This window comes from Agelaius phoeniceus, chromosome 16 (assembly GCF_051311805.1).
Source record: "Agelaius phoeniceus isolate bAgePho1 chromosome 16, bAgePho1.hap1, whole genome shotgun sequence".
NCBI lineage: Eukaryota > Metazoa > Chordata > Aves > Passeriformes > Icteridae > Agelaius > Agelaius phoeniceus.
The window spans coordinates 16,087,130-16,104,474 of record NC_135280.1 but is presented as its reverse complement, the minus strand read 5'-3'; the positions used below and the strand labels follow the sequence as shown (position 1 = coordinate 16,104,474).

The window sequence follows — 17,345 nt, the reverse complement described above, 5'->3', positions numbered from 1 at the left end:
TTCCAGGCAGCGCGGAGAGGTGGCAGCAAAGGCCCTGGGACGGGGGTCTCGGGAACCTGCGGCCGCAGCCGCGGATGCGGGGCCCGACCCGTGAAGGACGCGCGTCCCCCCGTCCCGACATCTGCTCCCACCACGGTCCCACGAGCGGGCCGAAGTCCATCTAGGTGGTAACATCGGAGAGTGGTTTTGCCCACTTCTTTTAAGAACATCTGGTCCATGCTCCTGGAAATCTTTCTGTCCGACCAGACCTCGAGCACTGCCAGGGGTGGGGCATCTCCAGGGTCACTCGCCACAGGCTCAGGGATCAGAATCTGCTTCCAGGACTGCATGAGCTTTAGCATTTCTGCCCCCTGCTCCAGCCCAGGGCTGCCCCTCTGTGCCCGCTGACGACCCCGGCTGTTGGGATCCCATGACAACAGCTTGTGAGACTTCAGGACTTGTCAAAGCTGAAGTTGAACCCTTATCCCAGGCTGGCTGGGTGCCCACAGCCCTAATCTGGGACTGTACACGGCCCATGTTTAATGAGGTATTGTGTATGGATGTGTCCGACTGTGTGTATGCACATGTTGTGGGCTCTGGGTGTCTCACTCAATGTTTGCATCTGTCTGTTAGTGAGTTTGGGCATCTGGGGTTGTTTCCCTTGCCTGATTAAATACCTCCCCAGAAGTGAATTTGTGTAGCTGAGAATCTTATTGCATGTGTCGGTGTTTGCACAGGGAGGAGCTCACAGCTCTCCATGTGTGCAGAATTTGCACATTATCTTGGGTCGTGCTGGGCTGTCCAAGATGCTTCTTCCACTGCCAGCATGTGCTGAGTGATGGCAGATGGGTGAGTGGCCAAGGAATGGATGGATCAGTGCAGAACAGGATGGGCTTCCCCATCAGTGGTGGGCAACAGTGGGGACCAGTGCTGCTTGTGGCTATTCTGTCTCCTCAAGGGAATGTGGAGCCCAACCTGGACACTATCCTGCATCCCATGGCCATGGAAGGAGGACAGGGCATCCCTGAGGCCTGGATGCAGCATCAGAGATGAGCCCATCACTTGCAATGAGGTGCTCTGTGAGGGGCTGCTGGCAGCTGTTGTGGCCCTGGGCCGGGCTGTGCCCCAAGTCTGGCTGGGCCTCCTCTAACTTAAGTGGCTCTAGGGTTCAGGAGACCCCCCATTGCCCAAACAGTGCATGACAGACAAGGCAGTGCCTGTGTGACACCCTGTTCCCATGTCTCTTCCCTCCTGCTCTCCCTGCCTCCACCCAGCTCCATCCCAAGGAGTGTCCCTCCGGTTGGGTCAATGCCTGCATCACCCTGCAGGGCACAGGGCCCCACGGGCAGTGGGAGGATCACAGCTTCCTGCACATGTGCTGTCCAACCTGTCAGCACCTCCATGAGGCAAAGCCGGTGCTGGCTGGGGATGTGCCCCCCAGCTCTCTCCCTTTGTCATGATAGCCAAGCCTGCGTGCCAGAAAGCTCACCCTGTAGTAGAAGCCATCCATCTCCTCTGGAGCTCAGCATTCTCTCCTTGCTCCTTGGCTGCAGGGGTTTTTGGCTGCAGATATTTACCAAGCAATTCACATTCAATTACAGAAGCTGGAAGAGCTGGGAGGATTTTCCTTCTGGTTTCTCACAACCAAAGCCAACTTGTCCAAATTACAACCTGGGAAGCATCTCATTAGTGGGGAGTGAGGTCTCCAAAACGTAGAGTGTTTGGAAAACACTGCCAGAGGCATAGGAATGTGGGCTGGCTGGCAGGCGAGTTGGTGAGGAACCCATTTGGTACCATCTTCTCTCACTCATGGTAATTTTCCCCATCTTTTCTTCTGTGGCACCTGAAGGGAGAGGAGATGGGATTTTGGAGGCTTCTAGCTCATCATATCACTTTCCCATGTCCACTTTGGTTCCAAAGGTGTTTGATTTTTTGGGCTGAAGCACAGGCTGGTCTTCCCACCCATTTCTTTTCCCTCCAGCTTCTCCTGCCCTTCCTCTCAGGCTGTGTGGTGTCACCCCAACCAGGAGGTGAAGGTCTAGGAGCAGAGTCGTGGGAATGGTGGTTACAAGCGTTTAATAACATTAGTGGGAGTAGGATCCTCAGCAGCATCTGGCTGGTCTGTCTGTGGTGCTGTCCCAAAAGGCTGGGGGACATCCCTCACCTGGCCTCATGGAGATCTGCTCCCTGGTGTGGCTGTCCCAGAGGGACTTATGACAGAGGCACCTGCGTGGAGCCTGCGTAGTCCCAAGACTTCCTGGAGGCTTTGTCTCAGGTGGGACATGAGCTGGCACAGGGGCTGGGATGTGAGGAGGAGGCGCGGAAGGATCCAAAGTGATGTCGTGACTACCAGCTGCGACTGCAGGGGAGCTTTCTGCCAAGGTTTGAGAATGGGAGAGATCAGGGAAGTGCAGCTGGCAGCTGTGCCTGGGCTTACATGGCTGCGAGGTGTCTCCTATGCCGATGATTTAATGCCCTTCCAAAAATACTTCCCCGGATACAGCTTGCAAGCAAACTGCTGAGCCAGCGGGTAGCAGCGCCGGGGCTGGCGGCAGGCGCGGCTCTGGTGCCTCGCTCCCACCCCCCGCGCTCGGGGGGCGCGTGCTGGCCCACTCAGGGCTGGCAGGACGGAGCACACCTGTGTTTTGAGTGGCATGGCGGCTGTGGGAGCTGTTCCCTGGCTGCCTCCCTGTCCCAACAGAGCCCGTGGGTGCTGGTGGGGAGTCGCACCATCACCCTGGCTCCTGGCCCACGTCGGGAGGGGTTTGTGCTGCCCTGCGGATGGCACCATCTGCTCCCTGAGCTGCTGGCCAGGCTGATGGTCCCTGCCTGGCCATCTCTCACAACTATCCTCAGATGCCTGGTGCCTGGGCAATAGGATCCATGAGGGCTCTTGCTGCTGAGGTGAAGGTGGCTATTGAGCAACCGTGGTCTGCTCCTAGCATCACATCACCTCTGCCAGCATCTGGGTGATAGCGTGTGCTGTCTCTCATGCCATCAAGAGCCCCTCCTTTTCTGGCTCTCTCCTTGGCAGCTGCCAGGCTGTAGCTTATATTTCAAGGTCAAATCTGATGAGCTTCAGCTTCCAGATGGGTGATCTTGTAACGACTTTGCAAATGAGTATCACTCCTGTGTCCCACATGGGTGTGGGCAGGAGGGACACAGCTCCCTCAGCACAAGGGGGAAGGAAAGGCTGGGATGGGTAAAGCCAAGCTGCCTGCACAAGCTCAGCCGCCCTGCCCCCACACTTCACGAGCCCCACTGGGAGGAGAGCTGCTGGGTTCCTCTGGTGTGATGTGCTTCCCAGAGAGCCAGGTTGGCAGCACAGGGGCCCCCACATCCCCAGGACATCCCAGTGTCTCGGTTCTGGGCTTCAAAGTACCTGAGCCCCTTGACGTGACCAAAGTGAGTTTGGATGATGAACAGCTCCTTGCTCCCCATGATGAACATGTCCCACCATGGGAGGATGAGGTGTTTCCACCAGAGGAAGCTGCTCCTTGCCGGCAGGAGAGGTGGGAGAGGGTGGCCTGCTCCTGCAGACATGGGATTCAGGTCTCCTCACTGTCCCGGCAAGCCCTTTTGTGTGGATGAATCAGAACCTCCTTTTCATGGACCATGCCTGCCTGTCCCTGGGGGCTGCCTGCCCTTCCTCGCTGCCCGTGGTGCTGCCTGTCAGTGTCCCCAGCCAGGAAAGGCAAATCCCCTGCAATCCCTATCCCACTCAGCCACTCTCAGTGGCACACCGTGCTCTGTGTCCTGTTGTGGCCTTGCTGCTGGCACCGTGGGGATGGCATCCACCACTCCCCTGGCCTGCAGCAGACCACGGCTCCAGCACCACCCAGCTTTGCCCCTCCAGCCTGTCACCCTGAGCAGCCACGGGTCTTTGGGCAGCTCTGCCTGCTGTCCCTGGGGGCTGGGGACAGCGCAGGGGGCAGGGGGCTGAGAGGAGGAGTGGGAAGGGGGTTGGGAGACAGGGCAGCCACCGCCCGGCTCGGCTGCGCCAGTTCCCCTCCCCGGCCCCACCAGCCCATTTATTACCCCTCTGCCATTCATCGGGCCAGACAGATGCCCCCAAATAAATACCCCCAGACAATAGGGTGGGAGGGGCCAGCGAGGCTCCTCATGAATAAACATGAGGGTCTTTGGACACAGTTTCCTCTCTTCGCAAAATGGGACCGATTGTGCGGCAGGCATTTAAAATTCAGCCGCGGTCGGGCTGTCTTCCAGTGTCCCTGAACTGCTGAGGTGCTTCATTTATTTCATAATTTCCCCTCCTCCCCTCTCGGCGACAGACCTGGCCCTTTTCACGACTTGTCCTCCCTCTTTCTTTCCTTCTTGCTCCCTTTCTCTATTTTTTTTTTTAATCTTCCTTCCTTTTCCTACTCCTTGTCTCTTTCTCTCCTTGGCTTTTGTGCTGGAGGCCGTGACGAATGGCTCAGAAAAGAGGGTGCTGTGAGAAACTGGGGCTGCTGCTGGCAGAGTGGGTGGTGAGGACTTGGTGCTCGAGGGGGGAGTGGAAGGGATCTGCCTGTGAGCGCCCGGCTGGGGCTCCCACACGGAGCTGGGGTGGGGAGGCAGTGGGCCGATGGGGGATACCAAGGGCTTTGCTGCCTGGGGGCTTGGAAGGACAAGGATCGGGCCTGTCCCCCTGTCCCCTGCCTGTGCCTTGCCTGTCCCTTTCCTGTGGGGAGACAACCTTACAGTGCCCACCGCAGTACATCCAGAGTGGGCTCCATGCACAGGAGAGAAAGGTCTACCCGGCTGTATCACCCACTGGGGATGAAAAGCAGCCCTGGTGATGCTGGAGTACCCGAAATTTGGGAGATGCAGAAGGAAGAAGGAGATACTTGTCCAGGCCAGGACAGACCCAGTTTTGGTGGGGATGGGTTTGCTGGACCCCTGACCTGTTCCCATGCCTGGACAGCCCCAGCAACGCTGGTCTGTAGATCCAGAATGAGTGGCTTTTTGGGACCTTGGACAACAGCATCCCCACTGGGCTTCCAGCACCCCATACCCTCATGTGCCACTTGGTCCTGGGGTGGAGGCAGAACCAGAGCAGCAGCAGAGAATGGAGGGGTGGGAGCACCAGGACATGGCCAGCAGTGTGGCTCAGCATTCTGGGAGACCTGCCAGCACCCTGGTGTTTCATCAACCAAGTGCTGAGATCCCGATGCCATGCGCCCCTGGGAAAGCCTGGAGATGTCCATGCCATGAAAGGACAGCTCCAGAGTTTGTGGAACCCCCTGAGCTGCTCGCTGTGCTGTTCGAGCTTGGCAGGAAGATGTGTGAATGGACCCCAATGCCCATCCTGCCCCCAGAGGTCTTCATGCTGGGATGAGCATCACCCGCGATACTGGGGAGCTGCAGAAACTCCCTGGACAGCTCTGGTGTATTGGGAGAAAGCATCTGCCTACCCCTACCCCACCTCTGGGATCCTCTGCCTGAAGGCCAGGCAAGGAAAAAGGGAGTTTCTACCCAAGGGCTGTCAAGAAGGACACTTCAAGTGAGGTGTCACCTGCCAGACCATCTGCCCCTTGGGAACTGGCTGGCAGGAGAGACTAGGGCCATGCTGGCGGCAACAGGTGCTGGTGAGGACAGGGGGACATCACCAGATGCAGGTTAGGGGTGGGCAGAGCCTCCATCCAAAGCTCCGGGGGCTCTCCCTGCCTGGGAACTCCAAGTGTGTCTTCCTCAGCTCACGAGAGAACACGGAGGGGAGTCTCACCCAGGGCTTAGGGATGTCACTGTGGATGTGGGAGAGATGTGGGAGAGCACTGTGGGTGCTCTCTGCCGGGCAGTTGCCCAGCACCACCGCCCGCCAGGGCTGCCTGCCCCTCTGCCCTTCTGCCCCTCTGCCTTTCTGCACTTCTGCCCCTCCGCCTTTCTGCCCTTCTGCCCCTCCGCCCTTCTGTCCTTCTGCCCCTCTGCCCTTCTGCCCTTCTGTCCCTCTGTCCCGCTGGCGGGCACAGCAGCTGCAGCCCACGGGGGACGGCGCTGGCAGGCTCCGCCAGCGGGAGGGCTCCTGCATTACAATCCGGTACAATCTGTCCCCCTTCCTGCTGCCCAGCAGTGTAGGAGACGGTTACTGTTTAATCCCATTTGACAGCTCTTTCATCATCTGCCTGCCTCCCTCCAGCTTCCCGTGGCTCCTCCAAGGCTCCTTTGTGGCCGTAATCAAAGCCTGGTGAGTGATGGCTGCTCAAGGCAGGGTGGGAAGGGACAGCGGAGCGAGGGTGGCTCAGCCGCGGGGGAAGGGAGCGTGGCCTGGCCGCAGCCCCGGGGAGGGGCACGGTGGGATCACAAGGTGGGGGGGCCTTGGCTGTCAGGTGCTGCAGGTGCAGCTGGGGCTGGTGGCACGGGAGCTGGGCTGGATGGAACATCTCCAGTGCTGGAAGCCAGAGTGGGCTGAGCATCCTCAGTGATCAGGGCTGGGCTGAACTGAGCATCCCCAGTGCTGGGAGCCAGATGGGACAGAGTATCCCCAGTGTTGGGAGCCAGGCTGGTTGGATCTTTCCCAGCCCACAATCAGGCTGGGAGGTCCTGGTCAGGGTAGCAGGGCTGCTGGCCGAGCAGGCAGGGCCAGGCAGTGGGTCAGTCTCCCCGAGGGGCACACAAGTAGGTCTCCTCCCACAGCCTTCTCCCACACACCCTCCTAGTACCTTCTGGCACTGGGGACATGCTGGCTCACAACTCCCTTGTGCCTTGCACACCTGGAATGTGACTGTGGCCCTGGAGGAGCATGGCAGCTCTCTCCCCATGACAGGGAAGACTGTGTGGGAGAGATTTTGGTGGAAGTCACTTGGGCAGCACAGCCTTCCAGCACAGCATTGCTGGCATGTGGCTCACATGGGGGTGAACCCTGCTGTGCCATGGCAGCTTCTGCCATCCCCAGTGGAGAGCTGAGGACCTGGCTGCTCCCAGACAGGCTGGTGGCAGTCAGGGCAGGCTGAAAGAGCCTCTAAGGGATCCCTGCTCTCAATATTTCTGTGAAATTTTGGAAATCTGGCCCCTGATGTGGTCTGGAGGCTGTGTGGGTGGTAGGCCCCTGCTGGAGGTTTTTGGCTAGAGAAGAGTCTGCAGGGTCACCCACAGCTTCCTCTTGCTCAGCTCTTTCTGGACTGAGACTCAGTTTCCGTGCCTTGGCTTCCCCCAGTGCTGACCAGTGCCACGCCAGTGCCACAGTGATGGAGCCACGTGAGTATTCAGGGATGGGGGGAGATACCTCCTGCTTCCATTCATGCTTCTGGCAGGGGCTCAGCACTCACCAGTGCTGCCAGGGAATCCTCCCCATCACCAACAGCCTGGCACAACCTCACTGTGATTTTTTTTTTTTGTGGTATTCAATAACATTAAACTTTTGGCTGAATTGCAAACATCTGAAGAACAGGGTCTCTCTCTACAAGGACTTGGTAGTGCTCTGCACTGCAGAGTTTCCCTGCTCAGCAATAATGAAGTAGGGAAGCAGGAGAGGAGTCCCCAAAAACCACATCACTGTGGCCCAAGGCAGCTGCCCCTGAGCCCCCTTGGCTGAGGAACACCCTGATTCCCTGAGGAGGGAGCCTGCCCGACCTTGGGTTATCACCTGCATTGCAGCTGGGTGACAGCTTTCCCAAGAACACATGTTCCCTCATAAACCCTGGCTCTGCTTATCTCAAAGGGCACATCCGACAATTAGCTTATCTGCTGTGAAAGTGAGGAACGGCTTTGGATATCTGCCTGCCTTCTGCAGGCCTGGGAAAAGCACAAGGGAAGGAGCCCCTGCCAGAGTGAGGCACATCCTTGGTGTCCTGGGAATGATGTGGCTGCGCTCCCTGTGTGCCACAGATGGGCTCCATGTACTCAGGGTGGGGACTGGAGGTGCCCTTGACTCTTAAGGATGTTCAGTGCTTCCTGCTGAAAAACCCTGCCTGCAGCTGCTGCCAGCTTTGCTAAACCATCCCAGGCTGGGTGGCAATTTTGTGCAGGATGGATTGCAGCCTCCAGTTAAATTTTTGGGGAAAATTTCAGCTGAAGACCATGGCTCTTTCCAAGAATGGGGAAAAGGGAAAAAAATAAAGGATTTGTTCTCATTTCAAAATTCTGTCTTTGAAGCAATTTGGCAAGTAGAGAGGGGAGAGAGGCTGAGCTTCATCTTGTGTTCCTGGAATATGCTCAAATTTGACCACGCTAGAACACTTTATTTGGGAAAAAATGCGGTTAGCATGAGCTCGGTGCAAACCTCTTCCATAGGAGCAGCTCCCCTCACTGGGCATAGGTTTGTCACCACCCAGCTCCTGGGCAAGTGGGTGCCAAAGCCAAGGGCCTCCTGTGTCCCCACCAGTGTCATGGGGGTCAGAGGAATGGCAGAGGGAGTTGCAGCCCAGTGAGCTCCATCTACTGCAGGCCATGCAGGGCCTTGCTCTGCCTGTTTTTGGTGATTTACACAATTTTTCTCCTGTCCTGTAGCAATCCTGTGTGAAGCAGAGAAGAGCAGGCACGTTTAGCCAGCCCTGTGCAGTGTGATCACACTGTCCCTAGTGCAATGTTCTGCAGCCCCAAGGATGTTTCTCCTCCCTGCCTGGCCCAGGACATGTCATCCCTCACTTGGAGAGCAAATTAAGAATTGGTTGAGTTAATTTGCTACAGATGATGGTTTGAGGAGCAAATAACCAAAAAAGCTGGTCAAAAGCCCAATTTTCCTCCCTCCTGGAGACTTTCTGGAGGACTTTCTGGAGCTCCTTTCTCCTGGAGGCTTTCTGGATGGTGGCTGATGTCCCATGCTATGTCCTGAGGAAGGCCTGGGCTGCCTTTGGGGGGGGAACTTCAGTTGGCTTCCTCCCCACCCTGTTCTTCCTGCTCTCCCCCAAATCTGCACCAAGAAACAAGTATATTGTTTGCAAGCTAAAAACTAGAAATGATTTATATGTTTATAAGGCCAGCTCTGGCTCCATTTATTTTGGCAAAGGAATTGTTTGCATCTTTGCAGAATTCCTTCACCAAAACCACTCATTAGATATGAATTTCAAAACAGCCAGAGGGAGCGGGTGACTCAGGGGAATTAGCAAATGGCTTCTCAAAGACTTTTACGTCAGGGACAACAGCTTGATTCCAGATCTCAGTGCCAGTGGCCCAGAAGACATTGTCATCTCATGTTGGGTCAGTGACTGTGAGTCAACCAGTGCATTTGAGGACCTTGGTCTTTGGCTCCGAGCTGGCAGGTGTCTTCACCATGAGAAACCTCAGCCAAGGGAGAAGCCAGAAAAGACAGGAGGAGAAGGATTCCATCAATGAACTTTCACTAGGCACGACAACATCAGCTACAAGAGCTGACAGAAGAGTGATGTTCTACCATAGCTCTTTCACTCCAGTGTGAAGATCTGGGAGTTTCTGAAAAGGGCATTTGAAGAGGGTCAGCCTTGAGGTCTGAAGATGGGACGAATGTGACCCCTCATGCCTCTGCTGTGGGTTTAAAGACCACCTTGTTTTTCACCTGGAAGTTATTAAGAAAGTTGTGCACAGAGATGATTCCAGTTATCACTTTCCTCCTTCAGACAAGAACTCACAAAGCAACCAGTGGTGTGATGATGTCCCATCACCCTGTCCTGGCAGAGCTGCTTGACTTGGGCGGGCACTGGGAATGGGAGCAGCTTCTCAGGCTGGTTTAGCAGAGGAGATGTGTGCAGGTAGGACGTTGTTCTGTGATGGCACTGTGGGGGCTCTGGACAATTTTGGTGCCCTCAGAAACATCTGTTTGGGGCAAGGGGACAGGCATGTGTTTGTGGAAAAAGGTCTTTGAGGAGTGAGAGTGGCTGTGGTCCCCCTGGTCAGAGGGGAGTCTTCCACCCTGGGTCAGGCAGCCTGGACTAGCAGAGGTGTCCTGTCCTCTGAACCTCCATCGGTACCTGGCGCTGGTGTCCCCAGCCTCTGTGTCACCTGTTTTCCCTGGAGGCACAGCTGGAGCTCTGGCAGGCAGCATGCCCTGCAGCAGCTGGTCCATATCCATGTGTGTCAGCTCGTGGTGCCACCAGGCTCCTGGTCTCCATCTCCACTCTGCCCCAACCTGCCCCACGCCCCTGCCTCGCTGTGCTGACTCGCTGCCCAGCCAGCCTTGCTCCTTGTCTCACAAGCAGAGATCAAAATAAACTCAAGTGAAGGGTCCTTTAACTTTCTCTACTCGAGTGAAAATAAATGCGCTTTCCCCACCGCCCGGCCCTGTAAATTCCCTGCACTGTGAAATATCTTCCAGATATAGTAAAGAGAAGGCTTTTGACTATTTTTTTTAAACATCTTTAACTGCTGTATATATTTCCAGGGAGACGTAATAAGCGCTACAGCTAATTTATCTGCGTGTACTGTAAATATTTTCAGGAGATAGCAGAAAGGATTTCAAACACATGGCTGGGAGTATTGGCACACAGCATAGGCTGGGTAGGAAGGATACCTTTAACCATTTGCATGCCATGTCCTTTCTCTGTGCTCCTCTCTCTATGTCCCCAGCGCAGCATCTCCTTGCCAGCCCAGGGCTGTCCTTCCAGCTGATGTCCAGCCAGATGTTTGGTTTGAACAGGGTGCTGAGGCTTGTTCTTCCATTTGACCTTGTAGTCCTTGCTCTGGGGGCACTGGGAGTTCAGCTGAGAGCCGCTGGGAATTCCCCTCCTGACCTACTGCCCGTAGCCGTGCCTCAATCCCCACACCCCTGCCCATGTGCGATCTGCTGCTACAAGCACAGGACAAGATTTGTGAAGAAAAAATCCTGCTTTGGCATCTAATGAGTGTCTTGCAGCCCCAGCACCCTTTGGGTTTCAGCAGAGGTTTCAAACCCATGGTGGGGGAAAACCAGAGTGCCCAGTTACTTCCAAGCCCTGGGACTGGGAAAGGAGGCTGAACACAGCAGGGACAGAGGTGCTGACCATGTTTTGTCCCTTTGGCCCTTGGGAGATGTGAGTTCTGCAGAAGAAGAAGGCTTGGTCCACCAAGAACCCATTCTCAGGGCTCTCAGGTGTGATGGAGAGTTGGGGGAGCAGAGGGTGGCAAGGTGCAGGCACGTGTGGCTCTTGGGGGAGCAGCTGCCAGCAGACGCAGAGGTCCCTGTCCATCCCCCACCGCTCCTGGCCACAGGGGATGCAGAAGCAGGCATCTGCTGGGACACAGCCCAGCAAACACCCCCACCCTACTCCTGGCACAATGACTCCTGGCTACACATCCCACTCGTGACCACATCCATAGTGCTGGGATCCTCTGGGGACCATGACCCTGTTTTGAGAGAGCTCTTGCAGGGATGGGTGAGATGGGGGTCCAATGTCCACCCTCACTCTTCCTGATACTCCCCTGATACTCCCCAGAAACTTCTGTGGGAGACAGTAACTTTTCCAGGGGAAGGTCTGGAGAAGGAAGTCATGGGGTGCTGGCCTGGAGGAGCAGAGGTCTTTCATCACACAGCCAGTGTCTGGTGTCAGCAGGGAACCATGCTAAAAGCACATTCAATTCAAAGCCTGTTATTAAGCAAACCCAGCTCTGTAGCACGAACAGCCTGTCCTGAAGATGTGGGTCACCGCAGCCGGGCCAGTCGCCCTGCTGAGGGGTCTGCTTGCCAGGCTGGGGAGGCTGTGCACCCTCTCCACCACAGCCCTCCCCTCTGCTGCAAGCTCACCATGAGCTGCTGACTCTTGGCTGATGGGGATGTTTTGGCCGAGGCAGTGTTTTCCCTGGGATTCTCCTGCAAGAAGTCCACTCCTTCACCCTGCCAGCTTGCCCTCTCCTGACCACACCGTGGTTAGGAGGCCTTGGGGTATTTGAGGCTCCCAGCCCATCAGCTGGGTGCCTCTGGCTCACTGCAGGTTTGGGGTGTCTGTTGGCAGTGGGAGCAGGAAGAATGCACTGTCTGTTAGGAAGAAAATGGGATTTCCCCAACTGTTTGCACAAAGCCTTGAGGTTTTGGGACTTCTCTCCATCGTCTGAGCACTGCAATCCAGGCTTTTAGTGGGCATGGGTCTGATCCAGACTAATTCCTGACAGGTTGCAGGCCTTTTGGCTGGTTCCAAAGCATCACCTAAGTTGTGGATGGAGCAGTTCCTCCCACCAGCTGAGGCTGGACAACAGACTAAGGCTGTCAGGGCAGGAGAACTGCCACAGCCACTGGGAGGAGAGCCCAGGCAAGATGAGTCTTCCTGACAGCAGGCATGGATGCACTGGATGCATCATCCAGGCAATCTGCTCCCCAGGCTCCTGTCCCCGTGGTGTAATGTAATGCAGAATAAGGACAAGAGGTACCTATTGGCTTGGAGCCCAACTGAAAAGCCACAAGAAGGAGATAAAAGCCTTTAAATGCTAAGTCTGTCCAAAGAGACAATAAAAGGCAAATGTCTTCCCAGCTTTATGTCCATGTCTTTTTACTTGATTTATGGACTTTTTGCTATAATCCTTCATGTTTTCTGACTCTTCAAGTTGTTCAGCTCTTGTAAAAGGCCTGTGGAAGCAAACTGCATCAGCCAGGGGACTCCATATCCATCCCTTAGCCTGGGCTGATCCTGCTGTGGGGTCCAGTTTAGGATCTGCAGTGGTCTTTGCCTGAAGTCCCACAGGATAGAGAAGCCCAGGGTGAGCCCTGATGCCATAGCACAAGGCACAGAGGGGGTTTTGCGGCCACAAAGAGGAAAAGGCAAGCAAAGAGAAAGGACCCAAATGTTTCCATTCAGCCTCTGGGTGAGCAGCAAAATGTTTGGGAGCTGGATCTACAAAGAGGATCCAGATGGGGGGAACCGCAGCTGCTCCCTATGAGTGGAGCCTGAATGTCTTTGGGAATGTGGGGTGGAAGGCTGGGAGGGGGCAGCTCCGGGGCTGGGCGGCTGCGGGAGCAGGGAGTGGGAGGCAGCTATCCCCACACACCCAGCGTGTGTGGATCTGGAGCTAATCAGCCTGACACAGGATGCTTGGGTGTCTGCTGGGGCTGGGCTATGAAAGCAATTGCTCTCAATAAAACGTTTCCCTCCTCAGTTGCATTCGGAAGTGAAGCTGTGAGTCCAAATGTCCTCAGCTGACTCTCCTGGTCCTTCTGCCCCCTCTGAGGGGAGGAATTGACTGAGACTGGTGCAGACTGGTACAGCTGAGCAGGAGCACATGTGCCTTCACATCACGCACTGCAGGTGTCCCCAGGCCAAGTCCCACGGCTCAGGGTGCCAGCTGTGCCTCTGGGCAGCTGAGCAGCAACTGGGTCCTCTCAGGTGCAATGAACCCCCTGAGGTTGTGGAGACATCCCTTCCCTTTGTTCTTCCCAGAGCAGCTCCTGTTGCAAGAGGAGCAGCTGTAGGGCTGTATGGTGGTGAGGGAAAAGGGATGGGATGGCACTGGGAATGGTGGGGAGCAGCTCTGGGCTGGGGGCAGTGGTGGAGCACAATGCTACTCAGCACCTGCTCCTCTGCTGCAGGGTAGAAGTTGTCCCAGCTGGCTGGGAAAGTGCTGGGTACCAGGTAGAGGAGCAGCTGACTGTGGCGGTCCTGGGGCACCTCGGGGCACCCCCGCTCCCTCCCAGCTGCTGGTGGCCCTGCTGTCCCCCACCCTTGCTCCTGATGGGCACAGCAACCCTGAGAGCAGCATGAGATCCCTGTGTGGGCACAGCCTGGCTTTGCTGTGCAGCACCCTGGGAAGGGCAGGCATGTCCTGCAATTTCCCCTGCCCACAGCCCAGACCACAACCAGTGATGCCCAGGGAGGGCTTCTCTCCCCACCAGACACATTTCATTTTCATTTCTGCACAGACAGCAGAACTTCTGCTTGGTGTCCATTCCCAAAATCCTCAGGTACCAGGTGGGAGTTCCGCAGCTCTAGATGGTGACTTTGTGTCTCTTCCCTGCACTCCTGCTCCAGGCCAGGCTGCCCCAGGACCTCGCCTCACACAGCCTTCCACCACCTCTCACACTTAGTGACAATTTGCAACAAACCCGGTGAGGGGGAAGATCTCGGAGATCCTGGGGAGAGGGCGATGTGGGGAAGCAGAATTTGGCCTGTTCTTAAAGGTCTCAAAAAAAAAAAATTCTTGCATGTAAAAAAATTAGTAATTTTAAACCACAGGCAAATGCTTCACATTCCTGAGCAATGCTGCCCTCTGTTTACTGCCCTTATTGTTCTCAATGAGCTGGAACCGTGGAAATGAATATTCGCTCTGACCCCATCCTTCGCCCTGAGAAAGAAAGGAAGCAAGAAAGGAGGAAAAAGAAGCAAAACTGCCGAAGGAAAACAGAGTCATTCTCCCCATGATTGAATGAAAAAATAACATGGGAGCGTGGAAATAGAGCTGCCATGGCGCAGCAATTTATTTACAGCGGGATCTGAATGCCGTCCCCGCTGCGGTGCGCTGCCATCCCCGCCGGGGTGGCTGCTGGGCTCCCCCGGGCCGTGGGACAGGTCCGGGCACTGCGGGTGGCTGCAAAGGACGGGAGGATTTAAAGCGCAGCCCGGGCTCCCCCGTCGGGGTTATCTCCGGCCGGGCCGCGGGCAGAGCGCACAGGCACAGGCCGGGGGATGTCCCGGCTCCGCAGCACCGCGGGCCGCTCACCGGGGCCGGCTGGGCTGACGGGCGCCCTCGGCTCGCCCTGGGGACATACAGGGAGGGGACACCGCGGGGGGACCTGCGGAGGGACGGCCCACGGGCTGCAGGAGCGTTTACGGGGCTGCAGGGAGAACGTGCATTAGCAATGACTGCCCTGGGTGCAGGAGGATCCCCTCCATCTGCCTGAGGACTCCAGGCTGCTCGAGGCCAGGGAGCAGAGACCCTGCCCAGAACAGGACTCCAAGCCCCATTGCTTGGGTTTCTCTCTGCTAGTCTCACCTGGCTGGGAAGAGCAGAGTTGCCAGCCCAGTTTTGGGCTCTGTGCCAACCATCCCTATGCCCACAGAAACCAGTTCCTGAGATGGGGAGGGGACAATTTCTCTGAGTCCCAGGTCCCCCCAGCACCCATCATCAGCAGTTCTCTCCAGAGGCAGCAGTGGATGCTGGGCTGCCCAGAGTGGGGGACCCAGCTGCCCCCACCATGGGTGAAGGCAGTGGCAGCTGGCAGGGGGAAGTCCCGGTCCCTGCCGTGCTCCTCAGTTAATCATCACGTTGGGTAATTGCGCGAGTGGCCGAGAGGGCAGCCCGCGAGGATCTGACTGCAGGTGTGGGGCCGTGGACGGGCACAGAAAGCTTTTAACTGGAATAGGGTTACAGTCAGGCAGCCCAGCAATGCCAGGGATGTGAGGAATCCCTTACCTGCTTCAAAAGGACGCTTTCTTTATAGTCTAATTAAAAAAAGGGCAGTAGTGGGGGGGACCAGAGTGCACCTGTGCCGGCAAACACCCAGCCAAGAAAGGGGGAGCGAGGGCCTGAGCAGGGAGCAGGAGCGAGGAGGGCGTGAAGGGACTGCACCAGAGGCCAGTGGCAAAAGGAAAAGGACTGGGACTGGTCAGCACCTCCGGGACTCCACAGCACCTCTGCTGCCAGTCAGTCGTGCCAGGTAGCCCCTGCTGGGTTCCACTGCAGCACTGCAGGGCACACAGCCTTTCCAGCTGTAGTCAGGTTGCCTTCATCCCCATGCAATGCCATCCTTCTGTCTGACAGGTCTAGAAAGCACCCCCCACAGCTGATTTACTGGCAAGGTTTAATATTAACCTGTAGGGATTAATCCTAGCTGGGTAAGATGGTGTGAGCTCTATGCCCTGACACAGCTCCTGGGCAGTGCCCTGGACAAGTTTCACACTGCTCAGCACTTCCTTTCCTTTTCCTCAGCTGGTCTTATTGGAGCTGTGTCAGGGAAGCTTATGTGGATATCAGGAAAGGCTCTTCCCCCAGAGGATGCTGGGCACTGCCCAGGCTCCCCAGGGAATGGGCACAGCCCCGAGGCTGCCAGAGCTCCAGGAGTGTTTGGACAGTGCTGCCAGGGATGCCCGGGGTGGGGTTGTTGGGGTGTCTGTGCAGGGCCAGGAGCTGGGCTGGATGATCCATGTGGATCCCTTCCCACTCAGGAGATTTTGTGATTCTGTGACTATTAGATGGGAAGAGTGTTTTATAATTGATGTTTCAGTCAAAATTACTCCTGCAGTGAATCAGCCTAGGCAGCATCAAGGCAAAATTTCCAGTAGGAAAGAGCAAATTATTCTTAGGTTTAATGGCAGTGAACCCTGGCTTTGGGATTTGTATCTCAAAATCTCCTGCTCTGTCTGGCTCTATGTGGCTCCTACTGTGTCCAGTGAAAACAGGGCTGGGGGTGCAGCATTTCCCACCCTTACTAGAGAATGCATGGGGATGGAGCAACCCTGATCTCTCCAACCTTCCACTCACTCCAGCTGAAATTTTGCTGGTGGCTTTGACAGTTACAGAGCTGGACACAGAGACATACCCACATACCATGAATTCAGGAACTTTGAGTGCTTTGGAAATCAAGCCAAAAAAGAAAGGAAAAAATGAAAAAGAAAAGGATGAAGCAGAGTGGAATCAAGCCATTCCTGTGCTGTGGGAGCAGTTTGGACTTAGAGCCCAGCACGGGTTTAATGAGATCATTTCACACCTCTAATTAAATAGGTGCAACTCTCTGCAAGGAGGAGGCTTTGGGCCCTGGGACACTCCAGGGGTTTGCAGGATGGAGAAGTCAGGGATGGAGGAGAGAGTCTGTTTGCCCTGGATGCATTTGCTGGCTCTGTCTCTGGGGAATGGAATCATCTCTGAGTGCATGCAAGTAACCCCAAAGGGGTTGGTTTTGTGTGGAGAACATGCCACTTCCACGCTGGCATGCCACAGGGATGGACACCCCCAGATCCCCAGATACCCAGGGGTATGCTGGCAGCACCTTGCTGAGGCCAGGTTGGGAGAGGTTTCCCCCTGCCAAGCTTCAGTTTCCCCAGCTGTGATGTGCAGGCGGCACCCTCGGGATGCACTGCGAGGAGCTGGAATCCAGCTGTGTGGGGGAGCTGGCTCTTCTTACAGCCTGTCCCTCGCTGGTCCCCCAACTGGGACACAGGTGTCCCAGGTGTCCCTAAAGGTTCTGCTTCCCCACCTCACAAGTGGGAATTGGGTGCCATCCTGCTGACACCTGCAGCAGCACAGAGCCCAGGATGGGCACTGGGATCTCAGCCCTAGGAGTGATGTCCGGCACGAGGGCACAGCCCCAGCCTGTGCCCACCCCTCGCAGGGTTGGATCTGGATGAGGACACAGCTGGATGTTGAGGCAGCAGCATGCTGGGGGGCGCCTGGGTTTGGGAAGGCTCCTGGAGCCTCCAGCAGCCCTCCCTTTGTCTCCAGAGCAGAGGGGCTTCGCTGCAGCTCCTGAGCCCGTGGCTGCCGCAGGTGAGCGCATCCACTGCTTCGCTCTGGCCCTGCTCACAGCACAGGGGGAAGGCAGAGCCCTCTGGGGACTCGGG

General features: G+C 56.3%; 1 long non-coding RNA gene across 1 annotated transcript; it reads left to right on the top strand.

The window, feature by feature from the left end:
- Nucleotides 1-6,029: 6,029 nt before the first annotated feature.
- Nucleotides 6,030-12,274, top strand: LOC143695367 (uncharacterized). Its single transcript, XR_013184501.1, has 3 exons — nucleotides 6,030-6,163; nucleotides 7,087-7,173; nucleotides 8,425-12,274. It is a non-coding gene; the product is annotated as an uncharacterized LOC143695367 (long non-coding RNA).
- Nucleotides 12,275-17,345: the final 5,071 nt, after the last annotated feature.